This window comes from Anser cygnoides, chromosome 14 (assembly GCF_040182565.1).
Source record: "Anser cygnoides isolate HZ-2024a breed goose chromosome 14, Taihu_goose_T2T_genome, whole genome shotgun sequence".
Taxonomy (NCBI): domain Eukaryota; kingdom Metazoa; phylum Chordata; class Aves; order Anseriformes; family Anatidae; genus Anser; species Anser cygnoides.
Window position 1 is genome coordinate 13072557 of NC_089886.1, and position 23304 is coordinate 13095860.

General features: G+C 48.4%; 1 long non-coding RNA gene across 17 annotated transcripts in view; it reads right to left on the reverse strand.

The window, feature by feature from the left end:
* Window positions 1-16703: 16703 nt before the first annotated feature.
* LOC106034377 (uncharacterized) overlaps window positions 16704-23304 on the reverse strand; it is a 54866-nt gene continuing 48265 nt past the window's right edge. For all 17 annotated transcript variants that reach the window (XR_010824994.1, XR_010824981.1, XR_010824987.1 and 14 more), the window contains one exon: window positions 16704-19161. This is a non-coding gene — a long non-coding RNA (uncharacterized lncRNA). The remainder of the gene's footprint in view (window positions 19162-23304) is intronic.

The window sequence follows — 23304 nt, forward strand, 5'->3', positions numbered from 1 at the left end:
ATTCTGTCAATACATTTATTGCTTCAGAACCTCTGGGGCAGTGGTTGCTTTGCTCTAGCAAGCACCAGAGGTAGCAGAAACTTGCTGGTCCTAAACCAATTTCAGGTACCCAGATCTGGGGCACCTGGGAAGAACGTTCATCTACCTAAAACTCTTTCCCATCCTTGGGTTTTTTGACCCAATCCTAATGTAACTGTAGGTTCACGGTGGTGGGATGCTTGTGGGTGTACAGGCTTGAGCTCTGTGCCTTCTTTATTGAGTTACTTTTATGGCAGCTCATATCCTTCTGGCTTAATCTCATTTTATGTCTTTCTCCTCTCCCAGTCTTCACAGTGGTAACTGCCTCTGATATTTAAATGCCCACATACATGATCAGTTGGTCTTAAGAATAATACCTTATCTCATTATTTAGTGCAAGCTGGGTATGGCCTGCTTTGCAAATTATCTGGGTGGTGTGATGCACACATTGCATGGTCTTTTCTTTAGTGGTCACAATAGTAATAAATAGGTTTATTGCTGTTGTCAGAGACATATGTTTTAAGGCCGACAGGGCCTTTATGATTATTTGGTTGGAGATTATGGATTGCTCAGAGCAGAATTTAAAGCACTGAGTCAAACCTAATAACGTGGAGGGGAGTATGCGTGAACAGAATACATCACTCGAGGACAGCCCCCACGCAGGTGTCACTCGAGCACAGTGTGAGCACGCACTTGGCTTTAATTGTGGGAGCAATCGTCTCCTTGCAAGCCCATGGTGCTCCTCTGAATCAGATCTCCCAGACTCAAGGAGATGAGGCTCTTACTTGTGCTCTAAGCCTTTTTCTTTGCTCTTGTGGAAGAAAAAAATGCACATTATTTACAGTTCGGATTCTCGTTGCATCCACTTCCAGCAGCTAGACCTTGGAGTGACAGTGTCTGTCAGCAAGCCGGCTGAAGTCTCGAGTATTACATGAATCACTGCATCCTTGTGGTCCTGGGGACTGTTTTTCAGAGGGAATCGCTGCTCATAGAGATGACTCCTCAAAATGACACATCTGCCCCCCAGAAACGCACGTTCCTTACGGGGTCTTTAGAGCCACTTTGCTGCACTCAGGCCCCGCTGAGTTGTGTGGCTGATTATGATGCTCTGCAAAGACTTGTTTCACAACCATGATTTTCCAATTACTGAAATCACCTGGAACTGAGGACTAAACCAGTGTTCCCTGTTATTTCTCTTTCTATTTGTTTTTGAGTGGAGCTGCTGGTCCCATTTTGCTCCCTCCAGAGAGCACTTGTCTAATGTCTAGTCTCATGCCTGGCTGGAGATGCACAGTCCCAGCCACCCTGCACTCAGGTGGGCTTTGCTTTAAGCTCCAGACACCCACGTGGCAGCATCCAGCTGCAGGTGCCAGTGAGACCTAGGTGTCTAAACTGCCGCTGAAGTGACCACGGAAGGGTTCATAGGGCGCACACACGGACACATCGGAATGCCAAATGCAGGTGCTCAAGCACCTCCTACGCGGGCTGCATTTCTCGTGTTGGAGCCACCAGGAGGGATGCTCTCCGTGGCTCCTGTCAAACCAGCTCTTTGGGGAGCTAAGGCTTAGGAAAGCAGCCTGAGGGCACTGCTGTGCAGGCAGCACAGCAAACAGGAGCACTTCTGCCTCCTCCGGCCACCTGGTGCAAGCTTGATGTTACCCTGGATCTCCCAGGGCTTTGAGGTGGATCTGGGGAGCCCAAAGGAGACCCAGCTTAAACATTAGACACAAAGCACACTGAAAATGATTGAAGCTGAGCAGATCAGATGGAAGAGAATGTTTAAAAGGTTGATGAAGAGCTCTTCCCCTGCTCAGGGTGCCTTTGAAAAGAGACTCGTGCTTCCAGACATGGTTTAGGCAGGCGAATCATTGATTTCAAGGCTGCAGCAAACTCTGCAAAGCTCCTCCTTGGCCCAGGAGGTTTTCCCCCCTTCCCATTTCCTCCCAGGCCTGGCTCTCCAGCCCCTGCCCCTCACCTCAGGCTCTCTGGCACCGCTTGGTTTGCCAGCTCCCAGCTCCCCCAGGCCACCCCTGGGGGGTGATGTCCCACCGTGTCTCCTCCAGCACCTCCTGTAGCACCTCCCCACCCCACCTGGTCCTACCCCTGTCAGGAAGGTGACGCCTGTGGCCACCTCTGCTTCCCCCAGGCTGCTTTGTGCAGGTCCCCGTGATTGCAAAAGGTCAGTGGGTGTGCAGCGGGTAAACCCCCCTGACCTACGGCTATCAATTCTTTAGCAGAATTTCCCTTCTGACAGGGGGACAAGCCTGAATAAGGGTTTAATACAAGGCACTTAGGATCTTTTTGGGAAAGTAAGCTTAACTGTTTGAGGAATTTCACAATTACCAGCCCTTTTATAGCATTTACCCATAAAAGAAAGCTGGAACTTGGAATTACCTATCCGGAGCTGTTCACCATATTGTGGCTTCTGTGAGAACAATATGTTATAAACCACATACCAGTTAAGTTGTTTAATTAACCAATTATCTATTCAAAGTTTCTTGTAGCTCCTTTTATCTCTGTTCCTTAGCTACAGTACAATATGGAAATTAGAGGAAATTAAAACACTTTATTAGACAAAATAAAATTAACAAAGAAAGTAAGAAATCATGGCAAAAGACAGGCCACATGATCATGTTTACGACATGTGAAATGGCAATTTAAACTCTAGCTGTTTAAATAGATGAAGGCTAATGAGTTAAGTCTGTTCACCCAAGTCATCCTGCAGCTGTTAGGCAGGTGAGCTGTACCTGATCTGCTGCTGGGGCAGGCGGCTCCTGGGAGAGCAGAGACATCGCCAGCTCCTTGTGGGTTTGCTGTGGTCAGCAGGAGAGCTCCTGTGCCTGCACAACCTGTCCTGTGCCCAAAGTAGTACTGGGACCAGTGAGACACTGGGCTGCACAGCCAGCTTGTGCCCAAGGGCCCTGAAAGCCAGGGTTTCTCCCCAGAGGGACCTAATCTGCAAGTCTTGCACAACACGTGTAAGATGGGACTCCATACCAGACCCAGCAGCTGCTGTGCTCTGAAACCACAGCTGGAGGATCTCACTCATCATTTCCCTTCATCCTTCTCCCTCCACACTCAGTTATTCTGAAATAACTCTATTATCAGAGCACTCGTTTGGGGCATAGGAGACCTGTGCTTGAATCCCACCCCCACCTGAGGGCACAAACGCATCCTCCGCCTCCCTGCAGCCTGATGTCCCCTGGGTTAGCCATTTGTCAGCAGGACTGCAAGCAGTGCTTAAAGCACCCAAAATAGGACTTGGGAAGGTCCCCTTTCTCCAGCTCTCTCCTCCTGGCTCAGGGTCCTGCAGGGGCCCCAGCAGGGACCAGGACATGTGCCCTGCACCACGGTGCGCTGCTGTTCCCGCAGCACCACCGCTACGTCGGGACAGGCGGCAGCTTTCCATGAAAACAGATTTTTACCACCGAGAACAACATGTGCGCTGAGCAGGCAACAACTATTAACAGATAAAACCAGGCAAACCGAGGCTGTGATTGCTTCCAGGCTTAATGTTCACAGGTTGCTCTTTGCATCGGTACTGCTCCCGCACAGCAGCCGTTCCCCTCCTCATGAATTAAGGAGAGCATTAAAAACCAAAGTCCCTTGCAAGGCTTTACCCAAGGTATGCACTTCCAGAGGAGCATTTGGACACAAAGAATCATCTTGTCACTTGGGTAAACAAGACACAACTATCAAGCTCGGTTTGGGGCTTATCAATTGGAGCCAGCATGAAAGTGAGTTCTCCAGCTCCGGCTTGCAGTTGCAGTGACTGGTTTCTCAAGATAAACTAAGAGCGCATTCAAGTAGTTTTCTCACAAAGTGATATGAAAGTCACATTGTTGTTTCTCCGCGTCTTACAAGCTGGTTCCCTAAATAGGATTTCAGAGGAACAAAGTTAATGGGATCCTCATCTCGGAGGCAACTTGAGGCACCACCAGATGGATTGATGGCAGCTCCCCTTGGCTGCTCCCTCCCTCAGCTGTCACCAGGACTCTGTGCCCTAGGGAGAGGAGAGCTGAGCGAAGCACAGGTGCTCTGTTCCCTCTCTTGTGGGTGATGCCCGCTGTGGTCCTCTCCTTGGCAAAACTGCCAGCTGCTAATCAGGGCATGACCCCATCTGTGGGCAAAATTTAGGAAATGCCCACCTGGGGCAGGTCTTTCTGCACCACCCCAGAAGGGAAGAAAGTGCATTCTGTGTTTTAACAGCTCTTTGTTTCTGGGAATATAAAAGCAGCAATGTCCTACCGGTTTGGGTGAGACAGCTCCAGCCATCTCTGACCTCTGATTAATTGTACAGCTACAAGTTATCCTGCCTTGTCTTTTAATTGAAGCACCGACCAATAATGATTTGTGCGAGGTGCAGACTCGCTGACCTGCTAACTACGAGGCCATCCTCAAACATCCCTCTCTCATGTGTTCAGATGTCAGCACCGGCCAGCGAGCTCCTTTTCAAAGCCGTAACAAGGTCCCCCGGCGATTCTCGGCTGCTCGGGGGTGTCACGGATGGTGGCAGCCGGGAGCCACGTCTGCCCCACTGCCCCTTGCCCTGCCTCGTCAGGCTGGAAATGTCATTATGGGAAAATCGGGAACACCTCTTCCGTGGAGCTACGGATTTATTGTTAGCCTAATTACAGCCTTAACAGCCTAATCAAAATATAACAAACAGTTATTATTCCAGTTACAATCATACTGATGTTCATGGTCCAAATTAATATGGAAGAGCATCATTAATAATAGTTATAAAAGCCCTGCTGGTCTCTTTCTGAGGTTATGCTCACCCTTCTGTTGTTCCTAAGCCTGATGGCATCAGTCCTCCTCGGGTAGAAAATGGGTCGAGATGTCGAGGTGGGTTGAAGGCATCTCAAACCCTTTGTTGGGAGGACTTCAGGGCTGCTGCAAGGGTCCCCTCCCTGGGCTGCACTGCTCAGTGTTACCTTTAATCTGCTCTGAATGCAGCCTGCTTTTTCTTTCTTTTCTTGTTTTTTTTTTTCCCACTGCTATTTTTTCCTAAATAAGGCTTGAAAGTCACAGAAAAGCCCCCAAGCCTGGATGAATGTAAAGAGCATTTGCACAAGTTTTTTTGAAGCATTTGCTTCAAACTACACAGGCTAAACTGGAACAAGTTGGGCAATAGCCACTGAATTATGGTGATCACAGCCAAAACGAGCTATAATCAGCTCCTGGGCCACGGCAAGCCCAGCAAGTCCATCACCTCCATCGTGGGCCACCGCGAAGCCAGCAGCCGTTCCCGGGCCCCACGTTGTGAAAGCCTGCGTGGCTTATTTGGCCATTCAAATACCAGCAGTGCTAGAGATCAGCAACGGGGAACTCAGTGCAGCAAACAAGCCTTGCTGCTTCATGAATATCCAGTGTTGTTTTGGATATTATGTTCCCTATATTAATATTATAATCATTTTAGTTCAGTTTAGCACTATATTGCTTATATATAATAGGTTATACATTTCAGATATATTAATACAAATATATCTTCCTTCACTTTTATGAGTTATCAAATATTGGAACTAGGTATTTTTAAAAAGATTTTTTTTCCATCAAAATGCTGTTTTGTCACAAATGAAGCTTTAAATCAGAATAAATAGAAAACCTCTTTGGATTCTATAAGGTTATATGTTAAGGAATAAAATGCAATGGCTTTGGGGTTTAAAATTTTTTTTTACAAGAACTCTTTATTTATGGATAACTGTAACACAAAGATTTTTAATACTGCAATTACTTGGGAATGATTTGTTGCTGGTGGCTTAATCTAGTCCTTGTTCCAGCTTTTAAATGTGGTGGGTGCAGAGATGTTAAAGACATAAGGACAGCACAGGAGTAGGGTTCTTCTGCCCCGGGCCCCGAGTTTCCAGCATCACTAAATGTTCCCAGGGGACCCAGCGCAAGCGACAGGATGTAATTTTGAAATTGGAAAGGGCTCCCTTATGTCTCTGCTCTTCCACTCCTGCTTTAAATGGCTGCAGGAGTGTTTAGCTGAGGCTATGCACTGCATAGAAATCTTCATTGACTCCCTGATTTTAGTGCCAGAAAGGGCCGTTAAATTACACGGTCTGACATTCCTCAGACTGAAGATTGTTATCTGCCTGGGATTACAAAAACTTTCCAAAAAGCCTAAGTGTTACAGAAAGCAGTGTCAACTGTCTCAAAGCAGAGGGGTGAGAGCTTGTTTTAATAATGTATTGCAGGCGTTCACACTACCCAAGCATCTGCTAACTGCCCTCAATTTTAGGTTTTAAAAAAAAAATATGGACTTCTTCCAGGGAGAAGTGTATGTTTATCTGCAGGCAATAATTAGAGGCTGATGATTCAGGGACTGCAAAAGGGATCGGAAAAAAAACAAAAACCTTGGGGAGGGATTGCAGGGGAAGACAGCTGAAAACTGTTCCAGGATAAATTTAACCCTCCTGAAACTTATCCAGGCTGTGCTTTTGCCACCTTCAGAGAGATGTTGGAGGGATGTCTTCATCTGTTCTCCGTGACTCACTTTGCCTTGGTTCCACCGTGGGCTCCAGGAAGCTCCTGTGGGTACGAGCAAGCCCCATGGGCAGCAGTCAGGGGCTGGGTGCACGCAGGGTCCCCACCCAGCCCCTCTCTGCTTTAGGAAGAGCTGGGTCGTGGACAGAGCCCCACGGCCCCAGAGCCTTTGGCTTATCTCCTCCGAGGGTAAGGGGAGCCCAGGAGACTCCCCTGACGGGAGCCCCGCTGTCTAGCTGGGTGAATCCTGATCTCCTGATGTTCTCCTGTGCAGCACTGGTGTAAGGTGGATGCAGACCCCTCTCGGGCTGTCCCTGCCATACAGATGCTTCAGTCCTTCCTCGTGGACTGCAAGATGTTCACAAGTTTCATACAAACTCGTAATAGCTGATCCAAACACGCTGCCGGCAAGTTTCCTGAACAAGCAGCAGGGCTTGACCAGCGCTATTAAATAGTGATTTTATCCATGTTCACACAGGCATCGGATGAGGGGATGGAGAGGACATAGCACAAAACAGGTTTGTTTTTTTTTTCCTTTTTACAGGAGCTTTAGATTAAATAAGTTTTGGTAGCTGGCAGGATAAATTAGATAGGAGCTGGTGAGAGATAGCAGGACGGCTCTGAGGGCAGTTTGAGGAGTAAGGCAGAGCAGGTCTGAGGAGGGAACGGCTGCGGGGCACTGAGCTGGGGACCCGGGCTCAGCGGGAGCAGAGCTGAGCTCAGGATGGGGAAGGACGCTCTCCCTGCTCTCCCTTTCCTACATCACCAGTGGTGGTCCCCGTCCGTTTTACCCATCACGGCATGATGCTAACATCCTCTGCTTCATTCTGTGGCTGGAAATTCCCTTTTCCTTGTTTCCAGGGATGTGAAGAAGTCTGTGGAAATCTTGCTTGGTAAATTTGTGAAGAAATCCAGGAGAGAACATTAACTCTGCATTTCTCATCTTCATCAGATCACTGCCCTTTAAGTACGCTCAAACTCATTTTGCTTTTGCATTTCTTTGCAATATCTACCGAGAGAGAGATACTTATGCATGCGCTGTTATCATTTGCACATTAAAAAAATAACTCGTCCCCTATTTCTCTTTGTATTTCACCTTCACACTTTGAAAAAATTCCTCCATTCCTCTTGTTGATCGAGAATATTCTCATACAGGGAACACAGTTTTCATTAATCCTGCGGATGTGCAGACCCTTTACAGAATCCATCACTTTTCTTTTGGTGCCCTTCCCTGACCTGGCTAGTTAGACCACAGACAAGTCACTAATTAGGTTGTCTATTAACTCCTCAGTTAAACTCATTTTGGGCTGATTAAATGCATCTGTAACAGTGCTCAGCTGTCTCCCTGCTGCACGAGGAAGGCATTGCCTTTCCCAAACAGGATTTTTGCTTTGACTGTAACATCTGGGACAACGCTGAGCCATTTCCTAAGCAATGTGAAGATGTGCTACAGACCCTCTGATGCCTCTAGGCATGCTCGTGGCCTTGCGCGAAGGGACCTACTCATCTGGTCTCGTACATGTATCTCTTTTTTAAAGCACTGAAGCACCAGGCAAATCCAGAACGAGCTTGCTCAGACAGCTAATTTGAGGTTTATATTGCCCAACTTTGCTCACGGAGCGCTGGCAGGGTGGCACAGCGTGCTGATGGTGGCTAACCCAGAAAGCTGCTGCGCCTGCCGGGGGCTGACCCTGCTCACCCCTGTGATCGGGACAGCTGCACACAAGGGTTAGAGCATGTCTCTTGTCTTGCCTAGGAACACCTAAAGGTCTTTGTGAAAGTCTCCTTACAATAGCAAACCTCGGCTGCCCTGTCCCATGCCCCCAGGGGATGTCCAGTCAAAAACTCCTATTTCTCTGGGGTGCAAACAACTTGCAGAGCTTTGGGCTGGGACCAGATCACCTTCCTGTGGGTGCCAGCAGAAATCCTCAGGCAGGAAGAGCTTAAGGATGCAGAATGGCTCTGCAGCTCAGTGAGCAGAGCAGAAGAAGGCAGAATTTGGGGTATTGGTCTCACTTTCTAAATGTAACTATTCCCCATTTTCCTTCAGCAGAGACTCTGCCCGTTCTGGAGGGAATGCAAAGTGTCCAGGTGATGCCATAGAGTGATAAATTGAGAGCGATGATGTTCGTAGGTGGTATCACAGTTTGACCTCAAGCCGTCAGTTTTCCTTCTCTTTTCAGGTGTTACTCCACCTGGGGCAGCAGGACGACCCCTCAAACTTTTCTGCATCAGTGTATTGATGTGGGGCTCCCCAGAGCTCAAGAGAAAGTGTCCTCTCCTGGGCCACGCCACCACGCTCATCTCAGCAGGCTGCCCCGACGAGCTGAAGGACAGGAGCTCTTTCGGGTGGTGGAAGGCTGGTGTGACACATCCCTGCAGAGAGAAGCCCACTAATTAGCAAAGATCCTCGTCCTGCAGCCGGGAGCAGGACGGGCGTCTCCGTGCAGCTCTGCACATGGGCGTGCAGCAGCGGCAGCTTCAGCTCTGCAATTGCCCTGGCCCTGTTTTTATTGAAACTTTGCGTAAATGTGGAAAAGGCACAATTAGAGGCTGTTGCGTGATTGATTTCTGGGCGCAGGGGCCTTTCCTCCTTGCCTGGAAGGTCTGGCAGGTATTATTTAAAGAGCTAATGAATGTTAATGGGCACATTATTTGCAAATCTTGAAGTGGAATATTAGATCAGGGCTCCTGTGTGTCATGGTAATCAGCTTTCCCTCGCTCGCTCTGGCTCGAGGGGGGGGGAAACACCCTGCAGTCGCTTTGTTGTACGCTTTTCAGATTAATATCCTTTTTCCAATCCAGCAGCTTTTCGTTGGGTGTTTCAGTCAGAGAAGCAGATGGCTCACATGCTGATGTTTGATGCCTGACCAAAGGGATTGTCCTGCTCAAAACCACCCCGCCGGGAGCGCGGAGTGAGCTTCCTGCTTTGTCTTCTCCTGAGGGGAAAAAGAAAAAAAAAAAAAAAAAAAAGAGGTTGGAAGGAGCCAGGAATGGGCTGGCAGGGCCTCTCCATGGGGATGGGGGCTGGCGGTGGAGGTCCAGCTGTGGAGCAGGAGCTGGTGGCGCGGTGAGCGCCTCGCTGGGCGCCCAGCTGCTGCTCCAGGCTTTCCCAACGCTGTCTCACATCTTTTATGAGACAACCCCGTGCTTCCCTCCCCCTCCCCCTTCAGTGTGCCCACATCCATCCCGAGCCACCCACCAGCCAGCAGGGGCCCATTCCAGAGCTCCCTGCAGGCTGGTGGCCCGCCAGCCACGTCCTCGGTGTGCGCCTGCAGGTAGCAAGCTAAGGGAGGGCTTGGGTCGTCCTCACCGTGCTTCCAGTGAGAGCACCGGGAAAGGGCTGGCTCCTCTCCCACCTTCTGGATTTCACACAGCTCCCGGAAACGTGTCAGTCTGGGACCTGGCTTTCCAAACCGAGCCTTTCCCCAGCACCTGATGGAGGAACAAAGCTGCTGCGGTGCAAGAAGCACAGCCCGGTCGTGTGCCTGGCCGTGCCTGAGGACATCTCACTCCACAGCTTCCAGCGTGAGCACAGAAGCATCGAGCTGTGAGGACACACAGCCCCTGGGTGCCACAAGAACCGTGTTTGGGTGCTGTGAGAGCTGGAACACACAGGGAGCCCTCAGAAGGTGGGATATGCGCCGCTACCGTGGGTGCTCACAGGCGCGATGCAAGCGGATGATGGGGAAGGCAGGCGGCACATTGCCACAATAACTCAGCAGATCGACGATGCAACAAGATTCATAACCCTAGCTATATATTCCCAGTCTCCTTGCTGGTGAACTGGGTGGATTTCTACCCAGCCTGCGATGGGGAAGAGTTTTCTGCTCTGATGTATTTGCTCTGTTGCCTCCAGACGTCTTAGTGTCTACCACTCGTTCTCCTTAGCATATTGGTGCCAACCTACTTTGTATTAACAGCAATTCAAATGTTAACAGCTGCTGTCCATGTTAATCAAAAAGAAGATTAATACAAATATATGATTACTGTATGAGCATTGTATAAGTGATATTCGGCTGTCTTAAGCTAAAATAACAATATACACTTTTATCCAATCCTGATACATTTATAAATATATTTAAATGGGTATAAATATTTATAAATAGTTTCTGTAATCTCCTGTAATTAGGCTTTAAGCTCTGTGACAGGCAGCATCTGTTTGATCTGCGTGCGCTCTCGGCGTGTGAGTGTGTCAGGTTTCTCTATTAAAGGCGGCGGAGCCGGGCGGGTGCCTCCGAAGGAGGAGGCGAGGAGGAGGAGGCGAGCTGGGGTCCGCGGCGCAGGGACGGGGCGAGGGAAGGACAAAAGGCCCAGCACCGGGCTGCAGCTCAGCGGGGTTTTGTCTGGAAGGAAGGACTGGAAGCGAGGAGGCAGTGGTGGGGAAGCTGTTCCTAAACCCTTTTTATTTCTGCTCAGAAACTCTTTTTATTTCAGAATGAATATTTGCAGCTCAGGGAATGGAGATGCTGCTCTGATGCCTCCTGGTTATTCAGGCAACACCACGCAGGGACACAAAGCGAGCAGGATAGGAGGACGCTCTGTCTGTCCCACAGCAGGTTCCTGTAGGAGCTCTGGTAGGACAGGGGTCGTGGAGCCAGGGTGGCTTGTTGGACAAGTTCTGCGAAAGGTGAGAGAAAGAGGCGACTGGAAGCATTTTCCTGGGCACGTGCTGTGTTTTGCTGGAGAACCTGCAACAGCACTTTTGGGGACAATGGCGCAGCTTCTGGGGAGACGCTACCGAATGGTCCCATGCCCTGTGGGCACAAGGAGGGGAGGGAGAGGCAGAGTTTGATGTCCCCAGCCTCCACCGGCATCACCCCGACCTCCACCCACATGCCTGGCTTTGGAGAAGGTGGATGTGTGTTGTCCTGCTTGTTCAACCAGCCTGGCCATGTACCTAAATGAGAAGAGCATGTTTTGCCCAAGGTCCTGAGGAAAATCCCTTTTCAAGGAGGTGGAGAACCCTTTGCTTTTGTCCAGGCTGAGGACGTGGAGGAGGATGGGGAGGTTCGTACCTGTGGGACAGGGACAAGTGCTGGGAAGTGGGAGAGCAGAGAAAGTGGGGACAAACTGGAACAAAGCCAGACCCAGGCAGGACCAGGGGCTGCAGGTTATTGCCTTTTCCAGTTTGCATGTTTAAAAACACAGGAGAAGTGACAATAAATAAATAAATAAATAAACCACTGCAAACTGAAAAGTTGCTGAATGATCTTTGCTTTGCAGCTTTGACTTGGGCCTCGGCTGTGTGTCTTTAATCTTACCAAAGTCTTTAATCAGAAGAAAATCTGCCTTATCCTTAAAGCCCAGGGTCTGAGCCTGTGCCGTGCAAACAGAAGCCTCTGGAGCCTGCGGCAGGAGATTGCAGAGAGAGAAGCAAACAGGCGGCCGTAGCCACGCAGCCTCCATCTGCACGCAGCCTCCATCTGCACGCAGCCTCCATCCTCAGCCTCCAACCAGGGCTGCAGTCAGCGGCATTTAAGGCTCCAGGTGCAGAGGAAGAGAAGTGATGCCCAAGGCACAAAGGGGGGAGAAATGCAACCATGACAGCTGCGGAGGAATAAGCAGGCTTTGCAGTTAAAAGGGAAATTTGGAAAGGCCCAGAAGTGTCATCCCCGTTCACCCAGAGGGATGTTGGAGGGTTCATGTGAGCCTGGGTCTCTTTAGGGATTGTGTTGAAGCTTTGTGCTTTTCCTTTCGTATTTTTTGCAGCTTGCTACAGTTTGCTCTTCCATGGGCTCATGGCCTGAGAGATCACAAAAAGAATGGGGGGAAAAAAGTGCAGCCATTCCGCTCCCCTTAGCACACCTGCAATACAACCATCACCATTTCCATTTCCTCCTCTCCCCCACACCTGAATGCTCTTGACAGTTTTACCAGTGATAAAAAAGCTCAGAGGAAATGGTGAGACCTGGAAATAATCCTGCATTCAACCTAAAACATAGGAGAGGGGATGGCATTGAGGGATTTCCGCAGCCCACCCTCCTGTGGCACAGGCTCCAGAAGCCAGGGCCCGTGGTGGGCGTTGCAGACGATGTTCCTGGTCACGGAGCACGATGGCAAGTCACAGTTGTAAAGAGAAACCTGAAAAAAAATGCCCTTAAAAAAAAAAAAAAAGCATAGTTTAAAATATTTCCTTAAAATGGTAGCCCTTATTAAATTTTATGAACTGTGAGAAGTGGGGAGGAAGGGTCTGATTATTAATTTAGAAAATGTCAAAAACATGTTTAAACAGTTTTAAATTACTTTTTTTTTTTTTTTTTTTTTAATGCACAACCTGAGGATTTTAATTGCTTTTTAACACTGCCTCGCTTATCTGGAGTAACACTCAATGAATAATAGAGACTCCGGGTTGCCACGAAAGAGGTCGCAGCCCAGCTGAAGAGGTGGCTAGTGGAGCGGACAGACCTGGGCCACCACCAGGATGTCTTTCTGAGCATCATAAAGAGAGGTGAGACCTACTCAGAGCATTGACACGGCCCACGGCTGCTGCTTTGGGGGGCTGAGGTGGTGCCTGGAACCTCTGAAGCTCCTCAGCTCCCCTCTGTGATGGGGACAGCGGGGACAGCAGCACGGCTTGCTGCGGATGGGACCAGCGTGGCTGAGTGCTTAAATATGTACTTAATTTCTGAAATCAATAATATAAGCTTTCCGTCACTAGAGTGAAACTCATATTATTTTGTATCCTCTTCTCATACAGATTTATTTGGTGTCACACCTGAAGCTGGGGCGTGCCCATCATCAGGAGTTCAAGCTGAGGTGGGCGACAGCCAGAGCTTCATGTGGGGCAAGTGAGATCCTGGGTGTCCCTTGGGTCTAGCTAAAAGGCCAGTGCAGGACGCTACCAAGGTTTCATCCCAAACCAGGGGTTTTCTGTGAAATGCAGGTGGATGGGGCGAGCATCACAGCACCCAGAGTCAGGTGCAACGGACCAGAGCAGAAAGCATGTGCACCGGTGGGGCAAGGGGAAGAGCAGGTCCAATATTACAGAAACATTAGTGCAGAACAAGGTAACAATCAGTAAATGTTAAAAAATATATTTAAAAATAAATTAATTTAAAAAATAAAAAATAAAAACAGGCTCTCTATGGGTTTAAGCTCAGTGCCTGTGTGAAAGGTTGAGGCTACGTCATCACCCACTCGACAAGGTGACTCTTCACCATGGAAGCCCTCAGAAAGACTATGGGGCAAAGTAGCCCAATACTGAGGGACTTCAAATACTCCCAGAGAAAAATAGGTAAATGTCTGGAGACCACATAGAAAATATATTTTCTATGGCCTCCCTCCCAGACCAGCTAGGAGAAGCAATGCTAGATTCAGTCCTGTGTAGGCTACAGGGCTAATTTAAAATATTATTGGAGAGTTGCTCTAAAAGTGCCCATAACGTACTTAAACTCAATAGCATTGTAGGAATTAAAAAAAAAAAAAAATAGTTCATTGCTATTTCATTTCAAAAAGGCTATCCACAAAAAAAGTGGTGAGGCTTGTTAAAAAGAAATTAAAAGCAGATGCCAAAAGGGTAAAATTCTTCCAGGGGACATAGACATTGTTTAAAGATCTTCTATTAGATGATGAGACCAAATCTATACAATTATCAAAAGAGACTTTAAAAGGGCAAAAAATTAGCTGTTCTCATTAAAGACCAGACTAAGGAGGCTGTCAGAGGTAAAACAGTATTCTTCAGACAGTGGAAGGCTCATCCAAATGAGGAAAATAAAAAAGAGCACATGATGGCAAATTAAGCGTAAAACTACGATAAAAGAGAATAACTTTTTTTTCCTTTTTTCTTTTTGATAAGCAGCTTTCTAAGGTACAAAAATCCAATAACTGACCCTTTTCTTCCATCACCCCAGCAGCAAGAGCTGGGGAGGGTCAAGGTGCGGGAGCAGAGCCTGGATGTGGAAAATGGGATAACACTGAAAAAGGACCCAAAAGCGATGGCAGAGCAGCCCACCTCCAGGAGAACAGACAGAATAATATGATAAAGGTGTCACTGAGAATAAATAGGAGATACGGGGGAGGAGACAGTGCAGGTTTTGCAGAAGAAGGCAGTAGAAAAAAGCTGCCGGGAGAGGCAACAGGCACCCGTGGTGCTGCCCGCACCAGGAGCTGACCTGGAGAGGGAGAGGACAGCAGCCAGGGGATGAAGTTTTCTGGACACACCTCAAGAATCAGAGCTAATTGTGAAAAGTTGCAGCAGAATTTCTCAATATTGAGTAAGCAGACAGTAAAATATGAGGGAACTTCATCAGACGTGCAAAATGATGTGCGCAGGTGAAGAAATCCATTTGTACTTTAACCAGTCATAAGCCTTCAGTGAGCTATTACTGCCCAGGAAAGATAACTTGGACCTTGCATACCCACAGTATTATGGAGACATCGCCTCAGTGATCTGTGATGGCCGAAAAAGTAAATTGAGCGTGGAAATTTTTAGAGGAAAATAAAAGTGTTAAACAACAGAAGCGATCAATTTGTCATTGAGCAGATCAATAATTCACCTGCTACTTAAATACTGCTCACAAATCTGTTCCCTCCACTGGAAAATAAAGGAAACTAGAAACCAGGAAAGACGAAGAAGAAGGCAGCAAAGATAAGAGCAGGGGAGCGGTGGTTGAGAAGGAGCGCATCGGAACCAGGCAAAAGAAATGGTTTTTTTTGTATTTTGCATAACTAAATAGTAGGGTTTGGATGAGCTACAGAAGAACAGCTGGGGGATGCAGCGAGGTGCCTTGGGTCCCTTTGGACCCCAAGGGGGACTGCTTGCTTTTCTTAATTTTAGCTCTGGTTTTGAGGCTTTGTGTAGGAATCCCTCAGGAAGCTCCTGAGATGGGAGAGCTGGGACAACTCCAATTTGAGCTCAGAGCAGGATGAGGAGGGCTACGTGCACGTGTTTCTGAGAGTTGCCTTTAGTACTCAGGATTTATGGCAGAAATACAGGGTCTTCTGCACTGCCAGAGGCACCCAGCTGATTTTTGGTGCTGAGATCAGGCCAAGGTTCACAGCATCACCTGCTGTTGGGCTCTGCATCCACAAGAGATGCCCTGGGTATCGACTGCCCGGTCCAGATGCAGTAAATAGTTGGAAGCCTTAAAAGCCAAATCCACCGGTCAGTTCTCACACACGCTGCACGTTTTAACAGCTGTGCCAACTGATTTATTGGAAAACAGAAATTTCTCAAATTCTCAGAGCTAAAAATGTCTTTTGTTTCGGTTCCTTCTTGACAAGCGTATTTATGATGATCACAAAGAAAAGATCACAACAAATCCTGGCAAAAAAGGGAAGCAAGAAGAGTGAGCCAAGCTGCAGATAATAAGTAACAAATCAGGAAAAGAAGATAATGGTTGTGATTAAAAATCAGATGCTATGAAATAAAGAACAATTGATGAGAGAAGTAAAAGTATCCATTAAAAAAATCCATATCCAAATGTGTTATGGACAACAAGAAAGCATTTTAAATTATCTGGAACAAAAGAAATTCTAGCAAAATGATGATGTTATAGATCCATTTTTGGATAGATGCGGTAATGTTGTCAATAACAAAGCAGACGATGCAGAAGGGCCCCAAACCTGCTCTGGGTCTGAAACAATGAAGACAACATGTTTCAGCTCATGGGCCCCATCATCTCCTGTGCCAACAGCAAGTACGCAGCAGTTCCCAAATTGTTAACAGTTTAAAAGATATTGTGCTGTCACTTTAATTAGCTGAAATAATTATTAATTTTTAAAGGCTTTCAATTAATTTTTAAACCGGTTTTCATCTGGATGATCAGCCAAGTTGTTTCTAAATTTGTGAATAAAAAGCACTAAATATTTTACAGGAATGGCAGAAAAAAAGGTGGTGGAGTGGTGGCACTGAAAACTTCTTATAAGCTAGGAAAAATGCATTTCCAAAAGCAGCTTCTGAGCTGAGGGTTTGATACTTACTTGATACCAAGCCTTTGATACTTCAGTTTTTTCCCCAAAAAAGTCTTGAGGCATTTGAATGTGTTGGGCCACAGCAGGTGGGAGGTGATGAGGAAGGTTTGGTCATAAATTTGTGAAGCTAAGTGTTCTTTTGGACATTCAGGATTTTCCTCTTGGTCAAAGCATCATGACTCGAGCAGAATATTGGCAAAACGGTTACGGGGTCACCGTGACCCTCATTTTCTTACAAATGCGGATGCAATACAAATGAATCGACGTTTCACCAGGGAAATGATGCATTCCACCTTTATTGCAAAATACGAGTAAACGAATGTGAAAAACAGTCAATTTGGGTTCCAAAAGGGCATCTTTAAGAAATAACCCCTCCGACCCTTCCCTGAGCTTGTCCCTATAGCACAGCACTTCTCACGTGGCTGGGACGGGGATGCTTTGCTAGAGGCTGAACAAACTGCTGCGAGGCTTCGTGGTGCAAGAGCAGCGATTCGGGTGGGAAGGGGCATTTTGCTGCTGCCCAAGGACCTTTCTTGTCAACTTCCAATATAACTGCTGGGGGTCAAACCACCCAAAGTAATGCATGTTATTTAAGCTTTGCCTAATCTCAGCCTAATTGCTCCTACAGAAGGAACTCATATCCGCTTTGTATCTGTGCCCTCCAATCGGTGGCTCTTGGCACAGCAGCTGTCCGGGGTTTCAGCAGGGCCTTGCACAGTGGTGCCCTGGCTGGTGACACCGAGCAATGCTGGCGAGAGCTGGACAGACCTCAAACAGCCCCCAGGGCAAAGCCTGGGAAGTGCCAGTTGCCCTCCCTTTGCCTGCAAGGACTGCACAAGATCCAGTAATTAATGCTTTAGGTTACACGGAGACATCAGGTTCTCAGGCTACATCTGCAGGGAGTGCGGTGAGCGCAGGCTGCAGGGTGGTGCTGGGCAAGTGATGGCGAGGTGGGAGCAGGGCTGCAGGAGCTGGTAACACCCAGGCATCCATCACAAGTGGCTGCCAGCTCCTGCTGCAAGGTCCCCGGTGCAATAAGGGTGTGTTTAATGCAAAACAGATGATGCTATTCGACAAAAAAAAAAAAAAAATTAAAATGCATCAACAGAAGCATTAGCTGGAAAGTTTCTCTAGGCTTTAGCATCTCCCTTCTGGTCCCTCTCACTAAATATTGAAGACATTCACCATCTTTTGGCAATTCAGTGCTTTCTGAGGCAGCCTGGACACGTGACATCATTCATTTTGATGCAGTACAAACATTAGAGTTTTTTTGTGTTTTTTTTTTTTTTTTTTTTCTTTGCCATAATGGGTTTCATTTTGAATAGAGTTTGCTGATGGGAAATATCCATCGTGGCAGGAGGACGCATTTCCCGGCACTGCAGCCGGGAGGGGGGTGCTCCATCACCTGCATCCCTGGGCTGAAGTCCCCGGACTGGAGCCACAGCTGCGTCCCCATGCACTCGTGGGGCCACCGGGTCCCCGATGGGCGCTGGGGATGGGCGGGGGACCAGGCACTGCTGCTCTTTAAGCAAGCCTGTCTGGGGAGCTGATGAGCCCACCGCAGCTGGGGTTTGAAATTTGGTGTCCTGCTGCTGGTGGCCTGAAGCGAGATCTCATCTCCTTACTTCCAAAATCCTAGGACAGCAGCTCAGAAAGCACCAGTGGCTCCACTTCCAGCCTAGACAAGCTTGTAGAAAAAGACCCAAAAAAAAGCAACATACAAAATAAGACATTATCTAGCCCCAGCGATGGCTGTTATTCGCCATCACCAGTGCATATCTGAGCCCATTTCCACGTCCCGAGCAGCGCTGATGCTGTGTTCCCACCTTGCACTGTGCCAGACTGGGGTCACCATCGTGCTGCAGCGGTCACACTGGGGACAATCCTTCACCCTCCAGAGCCTTCTCCTTGCCCTGCATGGACACAGTAGCTGTCCTCCAGCTGGGATGGGTGAGAGGGGGGCACAAGTGCTTCTGACCACCAACAGAGCCCTGGCGTTCCTACTGGTGGGGCAACACTTCAAAGCTGAGCTGCAAAGGATGAGGAGGACAGGCTCCACTTGGACACACTGAAATATTTATCTTCTGCTCATACAGACCCAGCCTGGCTTGCACGCCTGTTTGCCTAACTGATGGAGGCTTGATAGCTGCAGCGGGGAGCTCATTAATTGAATTCCAAAGGGATTAATTACTGCAGGAATAAGAGGGCTCTCTGTCATCTCACAGGTTTTTCCATGCAGCTGGATCCGAGGGGGCTGAGAGGGCCAGGACTTGGTGGTGGAGGCAGCTGGAGGAGCCTGCAACGTCACTGCGGTGTCACCACTGTCCTGCAGGGTGGCACCAGGTCTCGGTGGGGTGCCATCTTCTGTTTCCCTTCTCCAGCCACCGGCAAAGTGTTGAGGTAAGTGGGAGGAGGTGGGGATGACTCCGGGTTCCCCCTGTGGTGCCAGCCGGATTGCCAAGCAGCCACAGCAGTGCAGGGCTTGGTGCGCTGAACTTCACTGGACGTGTGTGAGACCCTGGGGCATGTGTCAAGCACCACGACACCGCGTGTATACAAAGAGTTCTATCACTACTATGCCACAGGGGTGGTTTATGGGCTAGGGTGGACATAAGGAGATGGGGGCTTGCAAAAATCTGCCCCGGCAATGCGTTCGGCGCGCAGGGCGCTACTGCAGAGTGCTTCCTTTGGCCTTGAGACCCATCCAGCTAGGCCCTGGGGAGGGACCAGGATTTCCTGTGTTTAAAAATACACATTTTTATATGCATATATATATATAAACACAATCCTCCTTCACTCTCTCAAAAGTCAAAATTAACTCCAGCTGTGCCAGCAATGCAGTTTGCAGCAGATGTGGCCGTGTGCTGCCGGAAAAGCAGTGCAGGGGCTCAAGGACTTCCCCGACCACCGCAGCGGCTGGGAAAAACGCGCTCTGTGCTGCTACATCCCAAAACACCCCCTGGCCCTGCCTTTTTGACAGCTTTACTGCCTGACCCTCCATGCAGAAAAGGATTCTTGGCCATTAAATGGTTTTAGTACAGTCAGGGGGAGGCATTTTTGCCTGGCCCTGGCTGTGCTCTGCCTTGGGGATGCGTGGAAGTTTGAGGGCAGGTCCCTGGGGACTGTTGAGATGTCTGGACTGCTTGGTCATGGAAAAAAATTTGGGGTACCCTACACCCAAAGGACGGGCTGTGCACAAACGTCACCTCCTTCCAGCACCCGCAGTAAGGGCACTGCTGGTCCCTGGGGATGAGCTGAGCCGCGAAGGGAGCAGCACCCGCGTCTCCTGCAGCCTCGGCCGTGCCCCAGGCACCGGCCCCTCTCCTAATCGCCGTATGCTCTTCTCCTGGTGGAGCATATGGCTCCCCGTATGCTACTGCCGTGTCCGATCTCATACGCTGGCCCTGTTGCTCTTGAGCAGCAGGCAAAAATGTCTCAATATCTTGGCACATGAGCTTCTGAAAGGTTTGCACAGGGGATGGAAGCGATGTGTTGGTTCCCCTCGCTTCAAATGTTTAGGAAACAAGTGCACTGCACAGCCCAAAGTGCCTCCAAACATGTTCCCCACCTGCGTGGCTGTGCTGGCTTTTGGAGTATCCAAATGAGGGAGATCTCAGGTTGTGGGAGCAGGATGGGGAACTGCAGATTTCAGCCGGAGGAGGTTTATTGCTTCCAGGGTGCCCCAACAGCACCCACGGCAAGGGAAATGCCAGGGGTCCGTAACCACCAGCAGCACCCCATTTCCTCCTGGGGTAGTGGCAGAAAGCGGGTGACAGACTCACACCCAGGGCCCCAGCTGGGTCCCCTGTCGTGGTGGCCCCAGGACGCTCGAGGGAAGGAAGAGAAACACGCATCAAAAATGTAGGAAACACTTTGTTGGGAAAAAGTTAAGGTAACAGGTGAATCTATTCTAGCCAACGTTTAATAGAAAAAGGACTAAAGCTAGAGACAGCTATAGAGAAATCAGAAATCCATTTTTTAATGGATTTGCCTGTGCTTTAGACTGGTTCCAAAAAGCTTGGAGTGATCCAATTAACAAGGTAATGGGTTGCTGAGATATTTACACTGCTTCTGGACAAGGCTCTGGTCCGGGGTATTAATTTGATTGGGAGGGGGGGGTGTATTGCAGATAACAGTTCCCATTTTTTCCTTGTGGTTATATTCAGACTCAGGTGGTGTTTTTTTCAAACGACTCCCATTATTTCTAACTTAGGGTTTGTTCCCTGTGGGTGTCTGCTCCCCTTCAAAGGAAAGAAAGGCGGATTTCTGGGGACAGCAAGGCTATGCAGTTACCCAGGGGATTGCTGGGGGTCTGTGGAATTGAAAGCAAACCCACAAGGAAGGATCCACCTCCCGGGGAAGAACATTCCTATTCTGTCTCATTCTGTATTTGAAGAGGTTCAGGTGTTCTGATAAAACACAGCTCTTAGGTTTTGGGGTGTTTTGGCATGAAGCCTTGGGGAAAAGGTGTAGGCAAGCTCTCCTAAAGCTCAAGGGCCTCGTGGGGTTTTGCTGGCTTGTTATCAATAATAGAAACAGCGGGAATGAAACAGCTCCGGCAGCTCTGGGTTTCGTTTCTCCTTCAGCCCTCATGTCTCCAAGGTAAACTATTACATTGCTAATATTGAGTGCAGGGTTGTTTGAAAGTATTAAGGCTCCAGTTCATCAGAGGTCAGGTCTTATTTGATTTTGGCCAATTGGCAATTCCCTGTGTTTGCATCTGTTCCTGGAAGTAAATGTCTTCTCGCTTTCCGCGCCAATGCCGGCAGCGGCTGAAGGCTTCCCGGGTGCCTGGCTGTGGGGAGATCTTTCCCACCACCGCCCGAGGCTGGGGAACAGAAGAATCTGAGCCCCCGTTCCTGAGGTCTGATGTTGAGCCTTTTCCAGCATCTCTGGCTTTCAGGCTGGAGTACCTGGATCCAAGCCTCAGATGGAGTGAAAATGTTTGAACCTCGTGGAGAAAAAATGGTTTGTGTGCAGACCTCAGCCCGCAGCAGCAATCTATCATCCTGCTGCTTCCCGTGGAAGCTGGCTGATCCGAACAAGTGCAGTGGCCAAAGCTCCCGGACACCTGGAGGAGGGAACGGGGCTAGTTTTCAGGGTTCATGCATGGATGCATCCCACATCTACGATGGTCTTGCACAGTGTGTGTGTTTCCTGCAATGGGAAATGCTGGACTTGTTCCACATGGACAAACCAACTGCCTGTGGGTAACAAGTCCAACCTGAGCATACTGAACACATCATTTTTTTGGTCCTACCAGTGGTGTTAGTCCTTTGGATGATATCTCTTTTGGAAATTTTGGAACATTTCTGCTGTGCAGCAGTAGGGAATGGCCCAAGAGGGCTGTGGATGACCCTTGCAGGTCTGTTCCAGAATATGCGCTGGGAGGAAAGGGCAGTCTGAAATCCTGTGAAATGGAGGAATTAAAAAAAAAAAAAAGACCAATGTGATTTTTGGCAGAGGACTCCAAGCCCTGACAGTGTAAACTACTTCATGGTCAAGGGCGACTTCCACTTTGTTGAACGATTTCTGCTTTGGATAAAGAATTTGATAGGGCAAAGTCCTGAATATTTGTCTGACTTCTCCCAGGGCAGATCCCTGGGTTGTGCTGCAGACAGGCGTCCCACCTAGGAAAGGGGATTTACATTACCAGCAAAGGATCACTCCTGAGAACTCATCACAGCTTCCAGGAGCCACCTTGTCTGGCTGTCTGGTCCAGCCCAGGAACCAAGGGATAACCTGCTAGACATGTTGGCATGGCTGATGGTCAGGGACTTCTCAGCCTTCATCTAAGGCAATGATAAGGAGGATGAAAATTGCTTCGGAGCAATTGCCGTGTCAAAAGCTAACATAGCAGGAGGCTTTCTGCTTGCCAAGAGGTGCTGGCAAACCTCAGGCTCATGCATCAGTACACGAAAGTATGAGTCTCTGGACCATGTTGCTCGCAAAGATCTGTAGCCACAAGATTATCTGTTAGAAAATGTATTTCACTAAGATGTCACTTGTTTCCCTGATGCCCTTTCCCAGAATAATTCAGCCAGAAGCATCAGGACCAAGTAGTGGAACTGTGAAGACCAGTGTCCCAAGGAGAGAGGTTTGACTAGGTGGAGGACGTGATGAGGAGCAGTTTGAACATCTCCCAGGCTCACAGGACCCAGTATTTGTGATACCATGGTCGAGTATGACTGCCCCAATAGCAGTGCCGAATGTGGATCTCTCCACAAAGCCCTACATGATGTTTTTACTGTGAGTGATGATAGAGCTGGAAAGACCCTAAAAAAAGATTGATCACAGGCTAAGAACAGAAGCTTTTTTGCCTTTTTTTTTTTTCATTTTAGTCTGAACAGTTAGGTTTCCAAGCCTTGGTTTTCAGATTTAAAAAAAAAAAAAAAAAAAAAACATATCTGAGGCGAGGCAGGCATATTTCATTAACAGTTCAGCATAGTCCAAAACATGACAGCAAGCCTCCATTTAAAATTACCAACACAGACCGAAGCAGCCCTGCTGTGCTCCCTCTTTGCAGAGTGCCAACATCGCTGCGAACCCAAACACCTGGACGTGGCAGCTGCCCCTCCATCTCCATTAGGGCTCCTCTCACGACACAGCTCATTGTCAGGCACTCTTTGCATCTCTTGCTTTCTGACCAATAATTGTTGCTGTCAGCTTGCTCTTATCCCATTTATTATATAGGTAGTTTTATTCGGTTTTATTGCTTCTATCACCTTTCATGTAATCAAGGTGTATTTTCACTGCTTTTCTTTTAACCGATGCAGCTTTTTGTGAACACATTCAGGGCATCTTTTAAAATGATCTTCAGCATCTCTAAATTAATCATCAAAATACTTCCTATGATTTTCCTCCCAGTTCCTAAATGTT